The following is a 22513-nucleotide window of genomic DNA, read 5'->3' as shown; positions in this document are numbered from 1 at the left end:
CTTTGATAAAAAAAACAAAACCCCACACATCTGAATTCTATTAAAACACTACAAATAGAAGTCAGTATGTGCAAACTAGTCCAAGATTACACAGAAGCTTGGTTATGGCAAAGCAAAAATAAATTTAAAAAGTAGCAGGGTTTTTTCCCAATTTAAAAGCAAAATGTATGTTGTTGAATATTAGATTAAGCTGGTTTTAGAGCCATGATGTCCAGAAATTATCATTCAAAGCCTTTTTCATTATCTTAAGCAGCTGTTTGGGCAGAATTGAGCAGTTGGGGAGCTGCAGCTCTTGTGGCTTCACTGACCCACAGGCCAAATTTTGAGCCTTTGAGCAAAACTGAAGTAAAACAGCTGTGCCCACAGGAACTATACAGGAATTAGGGAATGAATGGAGATGAAACTTCAACACTGCCATCCACACTGCCATGTTGCTGGGTTCACAGGTGCCAACTTTCATTTTCCTGGGTGGGTGCTCCACCACACCACACCACCCCTCCATCCTGCCCCTTCCCCTAAGGCCCCACCCTCACGCTGCCTCTTCCTGCCCCACTCCACCCACTCCCTGAGCACGTCCTTCCCTCTCTCTGCCTCTTCCTGCCCTCGCTCCACCCCTCCCCAGTGCCTCCCACCTGCTGCTGAACAGCTGATCGCTGTTCCCAGTATGGGAAGCAGTGCAGGCCGAGGGATGTGCTGGCCGCTGCTCCAGCAGCCCCATTGGCCTGGAACCGTGAACCGCAGCCAGTGAGAGCTGTGATCGGCCGAACCTGCAGACGTTGCAGGTAAACAAACTGTCCCAGCCCGCCAGCAGATTTCCCTGACGGGCCGCGTGCCAAAGGTTTCCGATCCCTGCTGTAATATATCCACATTTCCCACATACATACCCTGCGGTGAGCCAGGAGGCCCCAGCGCCCCCAGAGGCAGGGCACAGCAGACACAGTTTTTAAGATACCTCAGGATTTTTCCCAGCTTCCGGACACAATTGAGGGGATTCAATGTTCTGAGGGCTGACTATATATAAACCCCTAATAATCTAGGCTGAGGTACTTCAGTAACTGCCCCTCCCTCCTATGTCCTTCCAAAGTGACTGTGGTCAGCCATGTTGGCTTTGTTTTCTACTCCAACAAAAGTTGGGCCAACACTGGAACCTCTAACAACTCTCTAGGGTGGGTGGATTTGAATCCCCAACTCCAAAGTTCCCTTTATGGTTCTGATTAAGGGTCAAATTCAGTCCTGTTCCTAAATTAACGTATCCAAACAGGACAGTTTTGTGCAGCTAAAGTTTGTAAAGTCTATTAAAATGAGGTCTGTTTCAGCTAGCACTTTCCTCCTTTCCCATAAGGGAGTCTGGCAATAAAGCTCCACCATTCAAATCTTGCATCTTTGCTGGACATGTGAGATTTCTGCTATTTAGCCATTTTAACATCAAATCAGAACCCAACCTTAGACTTGATTCAGTCTCAAGCCCAAACCTTATTTTAAACGACAAAGAGTCCTGTGGCACCTTATAGACCAGACCTGCACAACATGCGGCCCCCGGGCCACATGAGGCCCCCATGGTCTCACTGTGCGGCCCGCGGGGGGTGAGTAGGCAGGCGGCGGGGTGGGGCAAGCCAACGGCTGGCTGGCTGGCCGGCCAGCGGGTGGGCAGGATGGTGAAGAGGCCAGTGGCTGGGGGGCAGGTGAGCTGGCGGCGGGAGAGGGGAGCTGAGGAGGCGAGCGGGCAGTGAGGAGGCAAGCCGGGAGCGGTGGGGGGATGAGGAGGCGAGCCGGGAGCGGTGGGGGGATGAGGAGACGAGCCGGGCAGTGGCAGCAGGAGGGAGGGGGAAGAGCGGAGCCTCAGCACGCTCGCTGCTCCGGAGAGGAGGAGGAGAAGAGGAGGGAGCGTGGCCTTGGGGAAGGGGCTGGAATCAGGGCATATCCCGTCCAGCCACTGCTGTGAGCACCCCCATGACCCCAACCCACCCCCCCAGCCCTCTACCCACCCTGACCCCTGCACCCCCTCACACACGCCCAGCCTCCTGCCCAGCCCCCTGCACCCCCTCACCTCCCCTGCCCTGACTCCTGGACCCCCCTCACGCCCCCACTGCCCTAACTCCTGAACCCCCCTCACATACACCCAGCCCCCTGCCCTGACCCCTGCATCCCCTCACACCCAGCAGCGCTTGGGTGGGTGGGGGGGTGTTTCGGCAGGGCCAGGGGGTTTTCGGCCCTCAGCTGTTTTCTTTGGAGTAATATGGCCCTCGCCACTTTACGAGTTGTGCAGGCCTGTTATAGACTAACAGAAGTATTGGAGCATAAGCTTTCGTGGGTGAAACCCACTTTGTTGGATGCATGTAGTGGAAATTTCCAGAGGCAGGTATAAATATGCAAGCAAGAATCAGGCTAAGGATAACGAGGTTAGTTCAATCAGGGAGGATGAGGCCCTCTTCTAGCAGTGGAGGTGTGAACACCAAGGAAGGAGAAACTGCTTTTGTAATTGGCAAGCCATTCACGGTCTTTGTTTAACCCTGAGCTGATAGTGACAAATTTGCAAATGAACTGAAGCTCAGCAGTTTCTCTTTGAAGTTTGGTCCTGAGTTTTTTTGCTGCAGGATGGCGACCTTTAAATCTGCTAGTGTGTGTCCAGAGAGACTGAAGTGTTCTCCTACAGGTTTTTGTATATTGCCATTCCTAATATCTGATTTGTGTCCATTTATCCTTTTACGTAGGGACTGTCCAGTTTGGCCGATGTACATAGCAGAGGGGCACTGCTGGCACATGATGGCGTATATTACATTGGTGGACGTGCAGGTGAATGAACCGGTGGGGGCGTGGTTGATCTGGTTAGGTCCTGTGATGGTGTTGCTGGTGTAGATATGTGGGCAGAGTTGGCATCAAGGTTTGTTGCATGGATTGGTTCCTAAGTTAGAGTTACTATGGTGTGGTGTGTAGTTGCTGGTGAGAATATGCTTCAGGTTGGCGGGTTGTCTGTGGGTGAGGACTGGGCTGCCTCCCAAGGCCTGTGAAAGTAAGGGATTGTTGTCCAGGATGGGTTGTAGATCAGTGATGATGCGTTGGAGAGGTTTTAGCTGAGGACTGTATGTGATGGCCAATGGAGTTCTGTTGATTTCTTTCTTGGGTTTGTCTTGCAGCAGGAGGCTTCTGGGTACACGTCTGGCTCTGTTGATCTGTTTCCTTATTTCCTCATGTGGGTATCGTAGTTTCGAGAATAGCAGATTTAAAGGATGCACTACATGCATCCGACAAAGTGGGTATTCACCCACAAAAGCTTATGCTCCAATACGTCTGTTAGTCTATAAGGTACCACAGGACTCTCTGCCGCTTTTACAGATCCAGACTAACACGGCTACCCCTCTGATACTTATTTTAAACATAATCCAGCCCATTAACAGTCCTGCGGTTCCATCTGAATCTTGCATACAGTCACAAACAGTCCCCCATTTCGTGCCTAAAGTCCCATACCAAATTACAACAGGGCACAATTTGTTCTGTATTTCACCACTAATCATGAAAGGATCATACACTGTGATTAAAATGTATTATTCCACATTCATACCCCACCACACACACTAGTAACACTTTGTGGCATTTGCCCTTGTAAGCTTTGCCCTCTACTTGACACATGGTTGTCCTTTATTTCCATATTGTGGTGGGTGCAGTGGGAAACCTTCACTCCCTTCAGAGATCTGCTCTATTGAATTCTTGCTCTGATTCCCCTCTGTGGCTGTCACTAGGCTCACTGTAAGAGCTCTCTCTTTGGGCCTATGTACCTTTGACCATTTTGATATCCCTTTTAGTTTTCCCTGTTTTGTTTATGTCTGGTTTCTCTAGGCATTGAGCCCAGTTTATTTTACTTTTTTTTTTTTTGTTCTTTATAGTATCCCAGATACTATTTTTGAGATTGTGTTTTATAAATATATAACCAATCATACAGATGCACCATAAAAATGGCTGCCTTTGCATGTATCTGCATGCATGAGCGGGTGCTAAAGGGGTACTGTTGAATCATCGCATAGGTCAGACCTGTGAATATGTATTTCTGAAAAAAGTATATTTAATTATATACTAGTTATTTTGCGGGCAGAATTCCCTGGCTTGCTGCCTTTTTTATAAATAGTCCTAAGGGCAAACAAACAAACCACTATTAACAAGTAGACTTTTCTGTTTTAAAAACAGCCCTGCTCAGAGATGCTCAGTGCACCGGGGCTCAGATGGGTGAGTTAATGCAACAAAAACAACAGCCAGATGCAGCAGTCAGATGAAGCCAGTAATTAGGGGTAATTCTTACTGGCACTTCTATTAGTATAGAATTTAAAACTCATTTAAATAGAATAAACCCTATTGTTTAAAAAATATCGCAAGAATATTTCACGTACAATTTGGCACAGTGCTGTCTTGGGTCCACACCTACACAATTAAGAGATACTGTGTTGGTAGACCCAGTTAAAATGTGTTTTGACCGAGTTACAACAGACATTCCAACATCATGCTACAGTCCTGCGAAGTCCAAAGCTGCCATGTGATGTAACAGCATGGTTAACACTTCAGTAAACTGGCAAGACTTACATGTGTTTTAACTATGTTGTAACAAATAATGCCTAGCTCTTATACAGCCCTGTGCACTAAAACAGCATGAAGAGGTCCTGAGTCTATGTAAAGAAAGCAAAAACAGATCTAAAAGAAGTGGCCTGTCCTCATTCACCATTTTTGGATGATAACTCTCAAGCTTAATGATAACTATTTAAGTGTTCAGTTAAATATTTTGTTATGGTGGATCATATTAAAGAAGTTCTGTATTAAAATCACAAATGAGTTTGACTCCCCATAGTTTAAATTCCAGTGTATTACTAATTAAGAGGTCTCTTGGTTTTTGGTCTCCTATTTTTACTGTTTCTCTCCCGCTCTGTGTGAAACTTGCAAGCTGCTAACTGTGTTAGTACATCCTAAGACAGAGTCTGTTCTCAAAGCAATACTTTGTAACAACAACTACTCACACAGAGAGAGACTCAAAGCGATACTTTGTAACAACAGAAACAGCACACAGAGACTCCCCGCCCTTTTGTTGTATTTATCTAAATTTGTTAACAATTGTGATTAAAATAGAGATAGAGGATGTGTGTGGATGGATGCTTGGTGTGGATAATAAATGAATGATCAGGGAGGTGCCAGCCTAAGAACCCAGTGTCGATCAGCCGAAGAAGGCGTCAAGTGGAAACAACCAGAGGACCCCCGGAGGGCAAATTGGAATCCACCCAACAGCCTCAAGGATGGGAGAACAGAAGAACAAGATAACATCTGGCAGCACGGAGCCATCAGGAATGTGCTATCTGCTGACTGATTCAGCAACAACATGATGAAGCAATTCCCATAGACTGGCATAGGAATAAATTCCTATTAAAATGTCTCTAGAAACTGAGAACTTTGGGGTCTGATTCTGCAAACCAACTTCCAGGAGCATCAGATGTGCATCTGACGAGGCCCAGCTCCCTCCTTGTGTCCAGGCCACCTGGCCAGTGGCTTGGCACGAGCAACTCTAAAGCTGGTAACTATGATAACCTTGCAGAACCTGTGTGCGTGTGTATGAATGAATGTGTGAATAAATATGAAATTGAATGGAATGTTATAGCTATAGCTAACTGCTTACAGAAAAGGAGTACTTGTGGCACCGTAGAGACTAACAAATTTATTTGAGCATAAGCTTTCGTGAGCTACAGCTCACTTCATCGGATGCATACTATGAGTCTTTCTGTATTCACAATAAATAATGGCATTTTGCCTTTTCCCCTTTAATAAGATCCTGCTGGTTTTTATTGTATTGGTATAACAATTTCACCAATCTTATTAGCACAAATATCCACCTATCCTGTGCTTCGGGGAGCAATTTTCCTCACTAATCTGATCCAGGACTAGAGAAAATGGCTTGATGATCGAATGGTTGTGTCATGGTGTGGTGCAGGCCCAAGAAAGGAACACAGAGAGGCATGAGCAGTTGCAACATTTAGTAGTAGACTGCTAGAAGTGACATAGAAAAGAGAGTTGGAACTATTTCTGGCTGGATTGAGACCTACAGCATTAACTCTCAAAGTGCTTTCATCAGCCAGCTACAGAAACACTCTCTCTGAATCATGGCCAACATCTAAACACATCAGTAGTAGAAAACCTAACAAGGTCTAACTTTATCGGCAAGACAGACTAAGCTACTTAAGACTCTGAGCATGCTGAGAGCATTATTTCATTTGGCTTCAGTCAGCTGGCTCTTGAGTAAAGTAGATTGTGCTTTTTTTTTTTCCTTCTTTTCCTTCTAGTTTTAGAACTGGTATTTAGGCTTGTTCTTTTCCCTCTTCCTTCTTCTTTGGTTTGTCTTGCTTTAACTTGCTTTTCACATAATTTAGCATTTCTTGACGAGAGCAATTGGACAGGCCATTTTTTTCTATGGCATCAGGTCAGTCATAAGGTTTGCCAAATACAGCTATAAAATTTTCTACAGCTTCAGCCATGTGCTGGGTGGGGCCTGCATCTGTGGGGAGAAAACGCATTCTTCCTGACTTCCTAACTACAGTCTGCAAGATCGCCAGTGAGTTGGACTTTATTTGCAAAGTGGGAGCAAAAGCTTTGCAGGGAGACTCCAACTGTACCTAGCCAATGAGCTAACTGTGTTCATCAGCGAATTACAAATCAAATTGACTCACTCAGCTTCATTGGTGTCAAAGTTCTGACATTTCACTGCTGATCTATTACATTTGCTGCTGTACCCACTACTGAGTTATGATGATTATAAACTTCTGTATACTGCTCCTCACTAGGATGTGGAGGAAAAGAAAACTCAACTACTTTCTCTGCACTCCCATGATCAGAGACCAGTAGCTGTGTAAATAAGTCTAATGTTAAGACTTCTCTGCCCCCCCCCCCGCCCGCAATGTATCATTTCTGCCCCCTTCAAGATCTATATAATGTTGCAAAATGTTCCTTTTTGACTGTTATGGAATTCAGTTTCTCAGGCTGGGTAGAGCTGTCAGGAATTTTGATGCATCTCTCCACAACTTCTCCCTGTAGTTTTTCATTCCATAACTGTCCCCAAAGCCTGTCTGAGTTGATCTGGTTTGCTGCTTTTCATTTCTTCAGATTTGTGTTGAAGCCCAATATACTGAAATTTGCATCCTTGGGTTACCCCTTTGTTATTCTGTGAAGGTGACTCACACTGTCCAATAAAATACTCAAACAGTTCCATCAGTGTTTCACACACATTCTTCTAATCAGAACTTTGGCCTGATATTGTTAACAGGTGACCTACCGTGGTATGTGTAATGGGATAGAACAGACATCTGTTTGAAACAGTCTATTCCTAGGGAAAGTTTTCCGGGGTAGTGAAAGGCAATTACCGCCACTGCCTTTTGGGGAGAGGTGCTGGGGTGGTGGGGGTGGGGGGGAAAGATTCCCATCCTTCCTGGTTGTAGTTGCTGTATTTTAAACCTGCAGCCCAATTTCTCTCCTGTTCAAGGTGTTTAATTTCCCCTACCCCTCCCTGCTTTTCCTTTGCCTCCTCTTTGGAGAGCTCCACCTGCCCTCAAAACTCTTCTCAGAGCCTTGGCTGTTCTCTTATAGAATCGTAAAATCGTAGGACTGAAAGGGACCTAGAGAGGTTATCTAGTCTAGTCCCCTGCACTCAAGGCAGGACTAAGTATTATCTAGACCAGGGGTGGGCAAACTTTTTGGCCTGAGGGCCACAGCGGGGGCACCCCGGGTAGGGAAGGCTGTGCCTCCTCAAACAGCCTGGCGGCCCACCCCCTATCCACCCCTTCCCACTTCCTGCCCCCTGTCTGCCCCCCTCAGAACCTCCAACTCATCCAACCCCCCCTGCTCGCTGTCCGCTGACTGCCCCCTCCCGGGACCCCCTGCCCCTAACTGCCCCCCTAAGACCCCACCCCTTATCCAATCCCCCCTGCTCCCTGTCCGCTGACTGCCCCAACCCCTATCCACACCCCCGCCTCCTGACAGGCCCCCCAGGACTCCCACACCTATCCAACCGCCCCCTTCTCCCTGTCCCCTGCCCGCCCCAGGGGACCCCCTGCCCCTTATCCAGCCCCCCTGCTCCCTTATCATGCTGCTCAGAGCAACAGGACTGGCAGCCGTAAGTAGTACACCATAAGTAGCACATTCCTACGGGGAGCAATTTAGCTGCGCTGCCTGGCAGGAGCTCGCAGCCCCACCACCCAGAGCGCTGGCAGCATGGGGAGCTGAGACTGCTGGGGCGGGGGGGGGGCATTCCAGTGGATAGCCTCCCCAGCCGGGAGCTCAAGGACTAGGCAGGATGGTTCCGCGGGCCATAGTTTGCCCACCTCTGATCTAGACCATCCCTGACAGGTGTTTGTCTAACCTGCTCTTAAAAATCTCCAATGACAGAGAATCCACAATCCTCCCTAGGCAATTTATTTTAGTGCTTAACCACCCTGACAGTTAGGAAGTTTTTCCAAATGTCCAACCTAAGCCACACTTGCTGCAATTTAAGCCCTTTGTTTTTTACCCTATCCTCAGAAGTTAAGGAAAGCAGTTTTTCTCTCTCCTCCTTGTAACAACCTCTTATGTACTTGAAAACTGTTATGTTCCCCCTCAGTCTTCTCTTCTCCAGACTAAACAAACCCAGTTTTTTTCAATCTTCCCTCATAGGTCACGTTTTCTAGACCTTTAATCATTTTTGTTGCTCTTCTGGATTTTCTCCAATATGTCCACATCTTTCCTGAAATGTGGCGCAGCCAGAACTGGACACAATACTCCAGTTAAGTCCTTATACCTTCAATTCAGCATTGGCAGCTCAGTCTGTTTGTGAGTGAGAAAAAAAACCTATCCCTTGCTGATGAGGAGTGCCACTCTTTCCTTTCCCTTTGTTTACCTCTCCCTCTGGAGGTACAATATAGCCAGTTCTGACACCAAGTCCTATTGGGGTGCAGGCAGGCAGGAGCAAGAAGCATGGAGAGACACATGTTATTGCAACAGAGGTAAGTGATTTCTTAGTAATGATTCAGCAATGAAGAGTCAGCATTACTGCGAGATCTACAGCTTTACTATTTATTAATTATTATTATTATTTATTTGTATTAACTCTGATGCTGTGTCTGCACAAACATTTTTCAGGGAAAATGTTGCTGTTTCAACTGTGGCAGCAACAGCAAGATTGCAGGTGAAGCCAGATGAGGTCTAGGTAACAGTGGGAAAAATACCTGCACCCTGAAAAAACCATTGTTCTCCCCCAAGGGAGTTGCACCGATGATGGTGTAGTGGCAAGAGATTTCCTGAAAATGCTAGAAAAAAATATGCTCTCAAGAGCATTTCAGCACAGTCTGGGCTCTCTCCATGGGTATCAGCCATTGAGATCTGAAGACTTTCCATGAAGTGAGGTCAATTCCATGCAGCACTCCTGGAGAATGTCTTTATTAATACATTTAAAAACTTATTAAGCCTACAAGCAATGAGTTTGATGTCAGCTGAGTTTCAGAAAGACAGGTGTCTACATCACGCAACCACTATAATTGGAACCATTTTAGGGCAGCCTTAGCAGAGAGGTCTTGGACTGAGTGGACTGGGAAACGGACACCTATCACCTTCTACAAGTGGTCCTTCAATTCAGGGTCAAAGGAGGCCTTCAGCACAGCTGTCTCTGCTTTACCAGCTTTCTAGATAAATGGAAGACTTTGGTCATCAGGGCTGTTAATCTGGAGTCTTTCCGAAAAGCACAAAACCTGCATGCAGGAAAAAAAATCCTAACAAAAGCACAAGCCCTACAAAATGGATTGTTTACATAATTTGACTATACTAGTATCAAGATCCATTCAAAACACTTTTTCTTCTTGAACTCAAAACTTTGCTGCTTTCCCAGTGGGTATCTAGCAGCACAATAACCCCTCAATGCACCTGCTTACAAAGTGACATTCCTTTCAGCTTTATTGAAAAGAGCAGTTTTTGTAAATTTCTGATGCTCTGCTACACAACAGCTGCTCTAACCCTACTGTCAAATTTAATCTATTGTAAATCATCAATTATCAGCACACAATACAGCTGAAAGCACATTCAGCGGGTAGAGCTGCTGGAAAGAAAACATTATCAGTCCGGATACAGTATTACCCTTTTATGTCACTTGAACACGACTACTGAAACATTATTTGTATACATAATGTGGCCCATACTGTCCAAAGGGGCCAGAGAAAACAGAGACATGAAAAACAGATTGAGCCCAGGGATAAGAGACAAGCTTACAGAATGCAGGAGAAAGAAAAACAACAAGCCTTTAGTAGCAACTCCAAACATTCACAGAGTCCCAACTCCAGATGGGCTCAGCACCTTTCAGAATCAGGCCTTTTATTTGCTCCTCTCTCTGCCCCCAAGACACAGGTGTGAAAGCCAGGCCATGCTCATTACAGTATAAACAGTGACAGACCAACCTCAAAGAGAATGTCTACCCTTCGAGCTGGGAGAGTAAATTCCAGCTTGAGGAGACATACTTGCAAGAGCTCAAACCAAAACAGAGTAGCCATTGATTACAACTAGCACAGGTACATCTCCTTGAGATGAAATTTACACCTCCAGTTCAAAGTACAGACATAGCAAAAGCATGAGTGGGGTCAGCTCCAGAGGTTCTGCTCTTTTAGGCAAACCAAACTTCTACCCTGCCAGCCTCTAGTCATTCCCACAGTTACTGTATTTTTCAGTGCCTCAAGTGGCCACCTCTGCTACCTGTATGGCAAAGGCAGCCCTGAATGAAAGAGCTTAGCCGAAACTTATATTTAGTGCTTTGATTGGAAAATCAGTCTGTTCCCATGAGACAAACCGGTCTCTCTTCTTTTACATTACTACAGATGGAGCTGGTATCACGGCCAATAGTGAAGGTTGCCCAACAGTTTTCATTGTAATGCCATATTTTTAGTTGCTTTAACTTTATCAAACTTTAACTCTTGACAGCTGGGAGGGACAATTGTGAGAAAAGTCCTGTTCAGATCCAGGACGGAGCATGCTCAATAGAGATGGAATCTTCAGCTACAGATGGACTCTCCCAAACTCTAATGGTCTTTGAGTATGTGTGAACTGTGATGTTCAGAGGCTCATAACTTGGCCAAATTTGGGTGGATTTTTATAGTGATAAGAGAAGGCATATGCCTACCGTCAGAGCAGTCCTCTGCTCACATTTCAAGTCTTTTCTCCAAAGCATGGCAGCACTAGCGCTTCTCAGTGAAACAGCTGTCGTAATTTTTTTATCACATGGGCAAACCAATGTATTTCTCTTTAACCTCATTCTCAAAAATGGCTGGGCAGAAAAAAAAAAGGTTATAAGCAACTGAAAATAGGGTCAAATATAAGCTGTCAGGCAAGCTTAGCTGTAGACATCAATTCCAGCTCTGTCTCGAACAGATTTTAAAACAATAAGCCAAACCCAATATTTTCCAGAATCACAAGTCTTGTTTACTTTTTACAACCAGGAAAATGGGTAATATAAATATTGTTAAAAGTGGTTTCTGATATAGAGAGCTGCAGTGTTTCCCTGACAGAGATACAGTATTGCTAACCTCAAGAGAACACAAATCACGCGTCAGACCTCCCAAAATCATGAGATTTTTTTTTTAATCAATTCATGTTTTTTTAATTTGCCTTCTGACTTTTTAATGTCCCTCTACTCAATGTGTGTGAGATAATTTCAGGCTGGAAACTCAACCTTTAATGCACACAAAAATGTACACACCTCTCCCCTGGCGGGTCAGATGCAGACTCCACTTACTATTTCCTCATTCCTAAAGTAAGGGAATTGCCAACCATTTCTGACTACTGACTTGACACAGAAGCACCACTTCCCCACTCCCCTACCTCCTGCTGCCCCAGGACCTTCTTTCTGCTATAGGGCCATACATGGAGGGAGGGCTCAGTGGCAGGGAAAGTCTATATCCTCAGCCCTGTGGCTCTTGCACCCAAGCTCTACCCACATACCTACTCCTGTAAATCGCAGGATCAGAGGATCTTCTCATACCACCGCAACAGCTCCTCCTGCAAATCACTTAACTTGCTCACCTTTCATTTCACGGTCTATGAAATGGGGATAAGAAAGCTTCCTTACCTCACAGGGGTAGCAAGAGGAGCTATATAATAAGATTCCAGCATTATCACTCTGAAGCCTAAAATGTCTACTGAGTCAGCATCAAGTGATGGAAACAGCTATGAACATGGTTGACAGCTCTTTTTGTTCAAAAAAATTGAATCATCATTGGTTGCTTGTGGAACCCTGCACATACGGTGAATTACTTGGCCCAACTGCCACACCTGTGTGTCCAACTGCTCGGAGCACAATCAACTCCCAGCTCAACCCTCCCCCCTACACACAATCACCCACACACAGAAATGAACGCACTCATCCACACAATACTACAACCAGCACACACAATAACTCCAAGCATCACTCTGAAGCTTATGTCTGTTGAGTCAGGGTGAAAAGATGAAAACAGCTACAAGCATGCTTGAGAGCTCTTTTTGTTTAAATTATCACCAGATTCAATCATCACTGGGACTTGCAGACTGTTACTGTTTTGTTTTTTAACATGACTTTACGATAGCATGGAATTTCAACTACTAGTTAATTCATTTATGTTTGTGAAGCACTTTGAAATCTTCATATGGAAGAAGCTGTCCATGCAATGCATTACTATTATTGTGTTGGATCTCTCACCAGACTCTGTTTAGGAGAGCATTAAAACAAACTCATCAGTAAGAGCCTGAATACTCTCCAAGTGTCCACTTCAATGGCAAATTCAAGTAAACCAGGTTCCTCCTGGGTTTAGGGCATTAGCAAAAACTACAGCAGATAGACTGTTGATATTATGGAATGCACTCAGCTGATAAGAGAACAAATCTATGGAAAACAAACAGAACCATACACAGATAACAAGATTAAACTGAAGCACACCAGAATCCTGGATGTATCTGATGACCAAGAGTCCGAAGATCAATGACATTTTTTTATATTTCAAATTCAAGTTAATTAGGGAAGTGATACATTAGAGATCACACTTCATCCAAATTAGTACTATCAATTCTCCAACATGGTGTTGGCAGACAGAGCACTACAATGAAGTTTAAATAAAAAGGAATAAAAAAAAAAAAAAGGTGCTCCTTTACAAACAAGAAGGTAAAACCAAGATCCTGACCCCATGGTCATTTAAGATCCCAGGGCTCTTTTTCCTTTAGAACATGGAGTTTGATCCCCAGTCTAAATATAATTTAGATAATTACATTCTGCAAACCAAATTCTCTCCACAATATCAGCCGGATAAAGTACGTTTTTCTGGTCTACGTTTGTCTAGTGCTGTTATGTACCATGAAATATCTGTTGCTCTCCATCCTGGACAAGGGAACATACCAGTAACAGTAGAAAAAATACCAGCAGATATGATCTGTAAACATTCTGGGACCCACTGGTATGAAAAGCCTATTAATTAGCAGCTCTAAAATCAGCCAAGCAACTACCTGTTCCAAAAAAAAAAACAAACAGTGAAAATGTGAGTCACATTGTTTAGGTTACGTGCTGGCTTCAAGGCCCATGACAAAATTCTCTGAGTTCGTAGGGCCCAGACTGTTACGATTCCCAAAACAAGGATATCCCTTTTTCTCTCTAGTCTACAGTCCTGCCTTATGGACGGAGGATGGCAGGGTCCAAGATAAAGAGAGTTTATGGTTGGGAGTCTGAATTCCTATACAGCAGTCAGGCTTCTGCAAGCAGATCTATATTTTTAGGACTACCGAGGAGACAGATGTTCATCAGCTAATTCAGAGACAGAAGCTTTCAGATGAATCTGTTAATGAATTACCAAGTGTGGCTGTGTTTATGTTGGACTGAGTTTCAATGGCCAGTTTAATGAATACACACACTTCAAATACTTATTCAAGATGAACATTCATGCTTTTACTACTCTGTCATTATAAATAAATACACAAACGCACTCCATGGCATGTCAGTTAAGGTAGCCCTTTACATAACTTTCCTAACACAAAACATAAAAAGGAAGGAAAAGTCAAGGCTACAAAGACACACACTTCACACACAGCACAACTGAGCTAACTGATCACCACACGCCAAAAAAAAAAAACAAAAACCCACCATTTAGCTCTGCCCCAGTAGGGATTCTAGACTCCCAACATTGCCATCCCCCAATTCCACCCCACACCTTCACCACAAACAGATTCCTTATACCACTCCTGCATAGTTCTGTAAAGTTACACACACTCCGTTTTGTGCAAGGTAGTGCTGAAAGACTGGCGAAATGGAAAAAAAGCATGAGACTCTGAATGTGAACTTTTGGGGGCCAAGCTTTCATTACAACTAAATGATTTTCTTGAAACTTCTCGGGAAATTCAACCTCTACTGAGAGATTCTGTACTGAAAATTTGGGAAAGATACACTGTGTTCTTCCTATAAGACAAACAGGTTGAACTCCCACATTAAGTACAAAACAGAATGCAACATTAACTATGCCATCAAAACAGTTCCACCATAAAACCCACATGTGTGAATATACATGAACAGACACACTTAAAAGGTCATGCAGACACACATGCAATTACATGGGTCTTACGCAGCCTATGTACTGAAGCATAATTAACTTCAATGACAATTACAAAGTTACATCAAGGACATTATATAGCCTTATACACTGGCCTTTATCTGTATTGCTGTCATGCCTTTGATTAAACAGGATTTGGCCTTTTGTAATATTGTCTGGCCTATTTATAAAGCATTTTACCTCCATTAAGTGGAGGCAAAATGGTAATGCTGAGCATGTATTTATTTTGCTCTGGGCACTTTGTACCTGCATCCCCATTTAGGCCACTGGAAGCAACTAGAGGCACAGGATACCAGCTATCTCCCTATACTACTTGTGTTGCTGGAAGAAAGTTGGATCTGTCTGCCAGTCAAGCACAAAGTAAAAAAGATATTGATAGTTTTGAGTTGCCTGTTTATCGATACAGCAGGGTATTATGCTAAATTATAGGATTTAGATATCGGCAACACTCCTCTGATTTAAGTGGTTTGCCCCTCTCATCTACTCCCTGGCAAAGCCCAACAGATATCTTGAAATTTAGGTCCCGTGTACAGGCTGTGGCCTTGATTCTGACCATAATTACAGCAGAATAAATCAGGAGCGACTCCAAGTAAGTCAGCGGAGATACATCACTTACAATGATGTAAGACAGTCATTCTCAACCAAGGGTACACGTACCCTGGGGGTACGCACAGGTCTTCCAGGAGGTACATCAACTCATCTACAGTTGCCTACTTTTACAACAAGCTACATAAAAAACACTAGCGAAGTCAGTACAAACTAAAATTTAATACAGACAAAGGGAGGAAGTAAGGAACTTTTTAGTAATAGCGTGCTGTGACACTTTTGTCTGATTTTGTAAGCAAGTAGTTTTGAACTGAGGTGAAATTTGGGGTATGCAAGACAAATCAGACTCCTGGAAGGGGTATCATAGTCTGGAAAGGTTGAGAACCACTAAAGTAAGACATGACAACAGAATCAGGCTCAGCATATCTACTGGTTAGTGACTGGTACAGTCAGGGGTCCATTTCCAGCTGTGCCACTGACTTCCTGTTCAACACTGGGCAAGTCACTTAAGCCAAAATTTATTTTAAAAAATTTAAAAAGCATCCACTAATTTTAGGTACCAAAGCTGAGATCTCAGGTGCTGCTTATCTGAGGTGCTGTAGCTCCTACTGAAGTTGGCTGGAGTTGTGGATGTCTCAAATTTGGCATCCTAAATTAGCGGACCATATTAAAAATTCTGGCCTTAACACACATCTCATAAGGGTGGCAGGAAGCTTAATGTTTGTTTAAAAAAAAAAAGAATGAAGATGCAACATGTATTTTTTTGCACCTGATTGATTATTATATTAATGTTTTAGTAGTTCTGGTGATAGCGACTACTGCTTTAGCTGGAAGGCTCTGGTCAACAGAATATTCTTTCTGTGTGTGATACAGTGGGTCTGACTAACGCCATTCACAAGGCTACAGAAGAAGAAAAGTTCAATACAAAAATTAAAAAGCAATCTGATGTGGGGACTGGATGGCTCAAGGAACCAGTAACAGGACTGGGATCCTACTATCTCTGGGCTGCTTGTCCAAATCCAGCCTTAGTCAGCAGTAACTGAAAGCTGTTACCGCCCTCTGATGGTTTGATGCCATGTATGAAATATGGCAGGTTCTCAGTCCTATGCCAGCTGTGCAGGTTTCTACACCACTGCCATGCATACCTTTGCTGTCAGTCTCCCGGAGACTGAAACAGCCTCTCAGGATTGAAGCACCATGATGGGGCACTGTGAGGAAGCTTGCATTGCCACTGCTCACGATGAATCAGACCTGTAGTCCACCAGTCTCCAGGGCCATCAGCATGGCACTTTTCACCAGTACTTAATTCACGTCACATTTTTAAATAAAAAAGGAAAATGTTGATCCACCTGCTCCTCTCCATTCTCACTCTCCTGCACAGCTATCAGCACTGTCAACAGCATCTCATTTCTACCAGTGAATAGTTTTCCAGCTTCCTCAACTCTAGCACCATCCTGCATTTAAGATCCATTGCAGCACATTCAGACCATGTCTACAAATCACTTAGCTCTAATATTTGTCTGAGAGGGAAAGAAACTGCACTGACATAATCAAGTTAGTAACGATAGGACCATTACTGAATCAACAAATCAGTGTCTTTTGCTGGCAATTTCCTCTTTGTGTAGCCTCCATAAAAGAATAATTTCTGGTTCAGTAAGAGAGGCATTTCAGATTTATTTAGTAAATGGATGATTTAAGCATTTGGATTTTCACCAATTATGTTGCATTGTATTGATCATCAACTGCAGCTGACACATTCCAATCCAGAAGTGCCTACATTTTAGTAGTGAGTAAAAAAAATCCTACAGGCAGCTGACTTATCTAGTGTCATGCAGGTGGATTGTGTCTTTTGTCTTTTTTTGCTAGACTCTTACAAGACTGTGATCCCTTCATCTAATTGATTTATAATAGGATACCACTGGTCACTTTCCCTCTGTAGCTAAGGCTGAATAATATTTTCATTCCATCCCAGTCTCCAATCACTCATAACATTATATAGTTTTTACATTTCAGGTTACATTTTTTCCATTCTTGGTCTCCCTCTGAAGATAGATTGTTGCGGGTGTGGGAATGGAACCCCTTTTAATGTTTAAGCGAAAAAATGTTCAGCCATTTTTAGGTGCAATGAGACTGGGATGAAAATTACGTCTTCCATTATGAATTTTTATTAAAAAAAAATCTTGTGACTTATTTTTTCTTTTTGGAAAAAAATGAAGGTTACAAGGTGAAATAGATGGAAACCGTCCTCATGGAAGAGGGATGTCCCAGAAGAAAAAACAGGTTTTGATTTAACCAAGTTTGGAACATTTGAAAAATTACATTCTGAAGCTACTCAGATTTTACCCAGAATGCTCATTAAGGCCCTGAACCTGCATCACTGAAGTCAACAGGAATTTTACTTGCATGCACAGTAAGGTTATCTTCACAGTGAACTGGCCAGTCACCTATGTTGTTGTTGAAATGGGCAGGAAGAACTGGTGCTAAAGAAATGACATCTGCATACCTTCCCCCTCACTGAGCAATGCACCCGTTGATCCTCCCCCTCCACCTTAGAAGTGGCTACACTTCAGTTCTGCTGTACATTTATAAATTTGCCAAGCACTTTCGAATACTCTGGCTTAAAAGGCACCACATGAAATACATTTACCTGCACATTTAAAATTCAACCCAATGCCTCCAACAGAGTTTATTTTCAAGACAGAACAGATTCTTACCACCCCGGTAAATTAATAGTTAACACACTTCAAACTTCCTATTTCCAGTATTTAGGGGGCAGTACCATATAAATAGGGCCAAAAACTTCTTAGGGGTGTTTCTGGAGCTAACTCAAGTAACACACCTCAATGGCCACTACAGTTCTTTATCCTTACAGCCCAAGTCCCTTAATAACCAAGAGAAGGAAGGCAAGTGACGAAACAGTCTCTGAAGCAATACAAAACAAAACAAAAACCAAAAAACTACAACACCACTAAAGTCCTCTGGCTGGGGCTTACACACATCCAAAGCAGAGTATTCCTGTCACAGCAGTTATCCGTTGCAGTATGTCAGCTACCCAACCAGCAAGCCTGAGCATATTTGTTTTTACACAGCAATTTCCACACCAAGACACATTTCTATTCCCTCCCCCTTCTCACGCTTTTGTATTCCATAGTCCTCATCAACAATTAGCGGAAATGACTGGCTGTGCCTGTTCTCGCTGTTCCCAGACATTTCTCTCCCCCTAGTGAGCTCTGAAGACCATGCAATATTTGACATGACAAGACTTAGAATCCTTCTACAACAACAGTTGTATGTAGGGAAACAGAGAAAACCAAAGAACAAGGAGGTTAGTCCAATTTACCAGATGGGGATCTGACAGCAGTAGGCACTCAGGGCAGTGGGAGTCATACATTTTAAAGTGTCCTTAATCTCTCGGGACACTGGCCCAGAAGACTAGAATTTTAAACTACTGAAAGTTTTTGTTGTTTAATAAAAAAACCATCAGAATAAAGGTATGTTTACTGAGTCAACTAGCTCTTCTGCTGGTTTTATGCCATTAAAACAACAGGATTTTAAATGTAAATTAACTTTAGAACAACCAAAATCTAAATCCTGTTTTTACTTTAGAAGGAAACATGTTCATGCAAAGGATCTGAAATACACCACAGCTCCAGAACTTGTTCCAATGTTTTATATCCCATTGCTGCTCACTCCCCTCCAGCATGCACAATTTACCATCCTGTAACATACACAAGTATGCATTCAATTTGTTATAAATAGTTGTGCACAGGACACAATTAATTCTCTCTCTCTCTCTCACACACACACACACACACACGGACAATACCAATACTGTTTTGTATCCTTACCACATTTTTCAAAATTAATCAAACTAAGTGGACAAAGCTTCTGAGCTCTTAAAGAACCACAGAAGCTGGAGATGGAAAAGAGCTCTTAGATCATCTAGTTCATTTCTCCGTCAAGATTGGATTGTTCCTAACAGTACATTTTTATTGTTTTATCAGTCTTGTTTTTAAAGTCCAGAGCAATAAGTTTTTACTACTTCCTTTGGGAAAACTATTCCACAGATTCCCATGATATTCTGCTCAAGTTTTCTCATTCCTATTAGTTATACCCTAGGTACCACTCTAAATAATTCCTCTCCCTCACTAGTGTTAACAACCTTTAAAAATTATAAATGTATGCATCCTCCCTTAGCTATCATTGCTTCGCCAATCTACACACATGTACACAGAAAGACTGAAAGAGCTAAGTCATCCCACTAGCTCTTGAGAGTTCAAGGAGAGCCCAAAAAGCATTAACTCTCCTCACAGGGCCCAGAAAAGTTCAAGCCCACCACAATAATTATTTGTGACATGAATCAGCCTTCAGCCCACAAGAAAAGCGGACATTAGCTCCTGGAAAATCCAAAAAGCCAAAATATGTTTTAAACCCATACTTCAGTTTTATAGCCTTTCTTCTGGTATCTTATTCATTAGGCTGTCTCCCATTAAGATTATTCAATACACCAGGGTGGATAAAATCAATTTTTAAAGCAAAAAATCAGATATTTTAATTGAAATTATATGCAGGTTATAAAACGATTTAAAATTAAATTTGAAATTGACAACCTATGCTGAAACCTAAACTTATTATTTAAATTAAATGCAAAAATAATATTAAGCAGTTCATATTTGCTGCCAAGTTTTAAAGAAAGTCAAACCACCGAACCAGTGGAAGTCACTGGCTAAGCACCTGAACCCTGAGTTGGCTGAAGTGCTCAGCCAGCTTGACAGCAGTAGACTCTTCTGCAGATGCAGAGAGAATTTGTTTTTTTTCAGTTCAGTGTATCCAACTACATCAATTCAATGACTACCACATTCAAAGTTAAAAAACCAACCGAGAGTGGAAAAAGCAGGAAAGTTTGTTTTCTTCCTCCAATCTATGAATAAAGACTAGGTGTGAGAGAATGAGAATTATTAGTTTTAAAATCTTGAAGGCCACGGTAACAAGAAACAATCAGCTCAATTAACTAACTACAAATAATATTTCCCTTGTTTATTAAATCCGTTAGTACTAAATGCAAAACGTATTTTGATAATTTTTTTCTTATGTAACCAGGAACAAAAAACATTTTTAATTTAAATTTGAATTTCCATCCAAATAGAGCTTGACACAAATTGCAAGTAAAAAATGAATAATCTAGTAAAGAGTTCAGCTATATAATTGCTTAAATAAAGGTTATAGCATATCCTCCCGGTTAGCGCAAAGAAACACCACTGCTGATTTGCAAATTTACACTAAATTTGGTTTGGTAACCAATGAGAATCAATCTTTCTTTAGGAAAATAACTAAAAAGCAATGGTTTAAATCCTGCTTGCTGATTTAAATCATCATTAAAATTAGTAATTTAACTCACTCTGATTTAAATCAATCCACCCTGCAATACAGTGTCCGAGTATATTCAACGCCCATTTACTTTTAAAAGATAGCAATATATCACCTACCCAATTGGGTGGAGCTGGACAAGATTTTTCCCTGAAGCAGTCCTACAGACAGCCTCATTCACTACACAATTCTGTCACATTCCCAGAGCATCCTGAAAGAGGCATGGATCCTGTAGTGCAATAATGTAATTAAAGAATATCATAATGCATACACCCAATAGGGCATGGGCAGCCTTAATTCTGACATTGCCTAACTTCTGAATTCTTGACTTTGCAATCTGAACATTGTTTTAACATTTTTTGTTTTGTTTTGAATGCATTTTATACACACAATACAGGATATTTATTACATAACCAATCTTAAGTTTCAAGATAGCTACTCAACTTTTGTGGCACATGTGCAGCTTTTAACCTTTGTCACTTTTTTTCCCTTTGAAATACTATATTCTGCAGACAAATCAAGCTGAATGGTTTTAGCAACAAGCATTTCTTAAATTTTTCATCCCTTAACCTCTTTTCATCTCTCCAAACCTAAGATGTTCCACTAAAGATACATGCACACCCAGAGAAACAGAACCACTCATATGAGTCAAGTTGCTCATGTGGGTAAGTGTCTGCAAGATCAAGCCCTGAAACTGAACTCATTCAAGCAGGGACCATGGTTCCATCTTTAGGCTCAGTTCTACCATCCTTGCTGATGTTGAACCATTCCTTTTTTTTCCACATATTATCCTTTTGTTTCACTGAAACTACTTGCAGAGTAAAGCACTACTCCTGTGATTCCAGGTGGCAGAATTTGTCCTTGTATTTGTACAACACCAAGCACCTTGTCCGAGCTTAACAATAACCTAACCTAGACATCATGCAATGTAAAGTGAATTCCATTTCCATGTGGCAAGACCACACAGCCCACAAAGAAAATAAGTTTATTATGAGGCAAAGTAAAGACACGAACTTATGTTCTTAGATAAGATGTTTCCTCTTTACTTTTTACTCTTTTCAGTATTTCAAAGTTAAAAATCCCAATAAAAGATTTAAATTAATAGTATTTTTGCATGCCAGATGAAGTTGGTTGCACAGGTCTGAAGGAGTTCAAGGATCCGGGACTCTTTAAATACACCACACAGATAAAAGAACTGAAATAATTTTTTTTGAATGCTGAATTACGGGCATAACATCATAAGGAAAAACACTGGCATGTGCCCTCGTGCCCCTGAATAACTCAAAGATGCATAAAGCAATTCTAAAAAAAAAAAAAGTGTATAATTAGATTCTATTTGAATAAACTAGTTCTTAAACTAGTATTAGCTTTACCTTGGACTAGCTGAGCAGAGGGTGAACGGGGAGTACTGGTCACCTTTTTACCTCCCAGCCCTCTTTGTATATGAGTTCAGTGTTTGTGCACGATGTCAGCTTGACAGATCAGGAGGCTGAAATCACCTCCCCACAGAGCAGGTACAGGACAGACACCAGCGGAAGTCTGATGAATCTCCCGCACTGGACTGCTATTGGTCAGGGGCGGGGCGAGGCGAGGGTGAGATTCTGTGACAGATAGGAGGACAATCAGCAAAAAGTTGGTTACAGCGGCTGGGTGTCTGGGGACCCTGGGAGGAGTGTGGTGGTTTGAAGGCAGTTGGAAGTGCTGAGTGGGACACACAGGATGCGAGAATCTATGAAGGTCTAGCAGATGATCTACCTTAGAACACTTCCCTCAAGTAAGTTGCCTGTTGGGCTACCAGGGATTCAGAACAAAAAACATTGGTGTGTCCTACAGCAGACCCCATGGAGTGTGCAGTAATCACACAAGGTTCACCACACTGCCTCAACTGTATTCCTCAAACCTGCCCTAGTGGCATCACCTCTGGAGGTGCGGCCACCATTCCATGCTTGGTCCCTCTGACCAGAAAACCTATAACAGTCCTAACTACTGTGGTGGTTTGTGTGTTG

At 42.7% G+C, this 22513-nt stretch overlaps 1 protein-coding gene across 3 annotated transcripts in view; it reads right to left on the bottom strand.

Moving 5' to 3' along the window:
• PRKAG2 (protein kinase AMP-activated non-catalytic subunit gamma 2) overlaps positions 1–22513 on the bottom strand; it is a 383197-nt gene that overhangs the window by 345707 nt on the left and 14977 nt on the right. The window contains exon 1 of one of the 3 annotated variants that reach the window (XM_074946317.1): positions 12098–12144. The exons of the other annotated variants lie outside the window; for them this stretch is intronic. The gene's annotated coding sequence lies outside the window, so the exon portion shown is untranslated. Of the gene's footprint in view, positions 1–12097; positions 12145–22513 lie in introns of those variants that run through there. 3 annotated transcript variants of the gene reach the window in all.

This window comes from Natator depressus, chromosome 2, assembly GCF_965152275.1.
Source record: "Natator depressus isolate rNatDep1 chromosome 2, rNatDep2.hap1, whole genome shotgun sequence".
Lineage (NCBI taxonomy): Eukaryota > Metazoa > Chordata > Testudines > Cheloniidae > Natator > Natator depressus.
The sequence above is the reverse complement of the archived record's forward strand: the minus strand, read 5'-3'. Positions and strand labels throughout refer to the sequence as shown.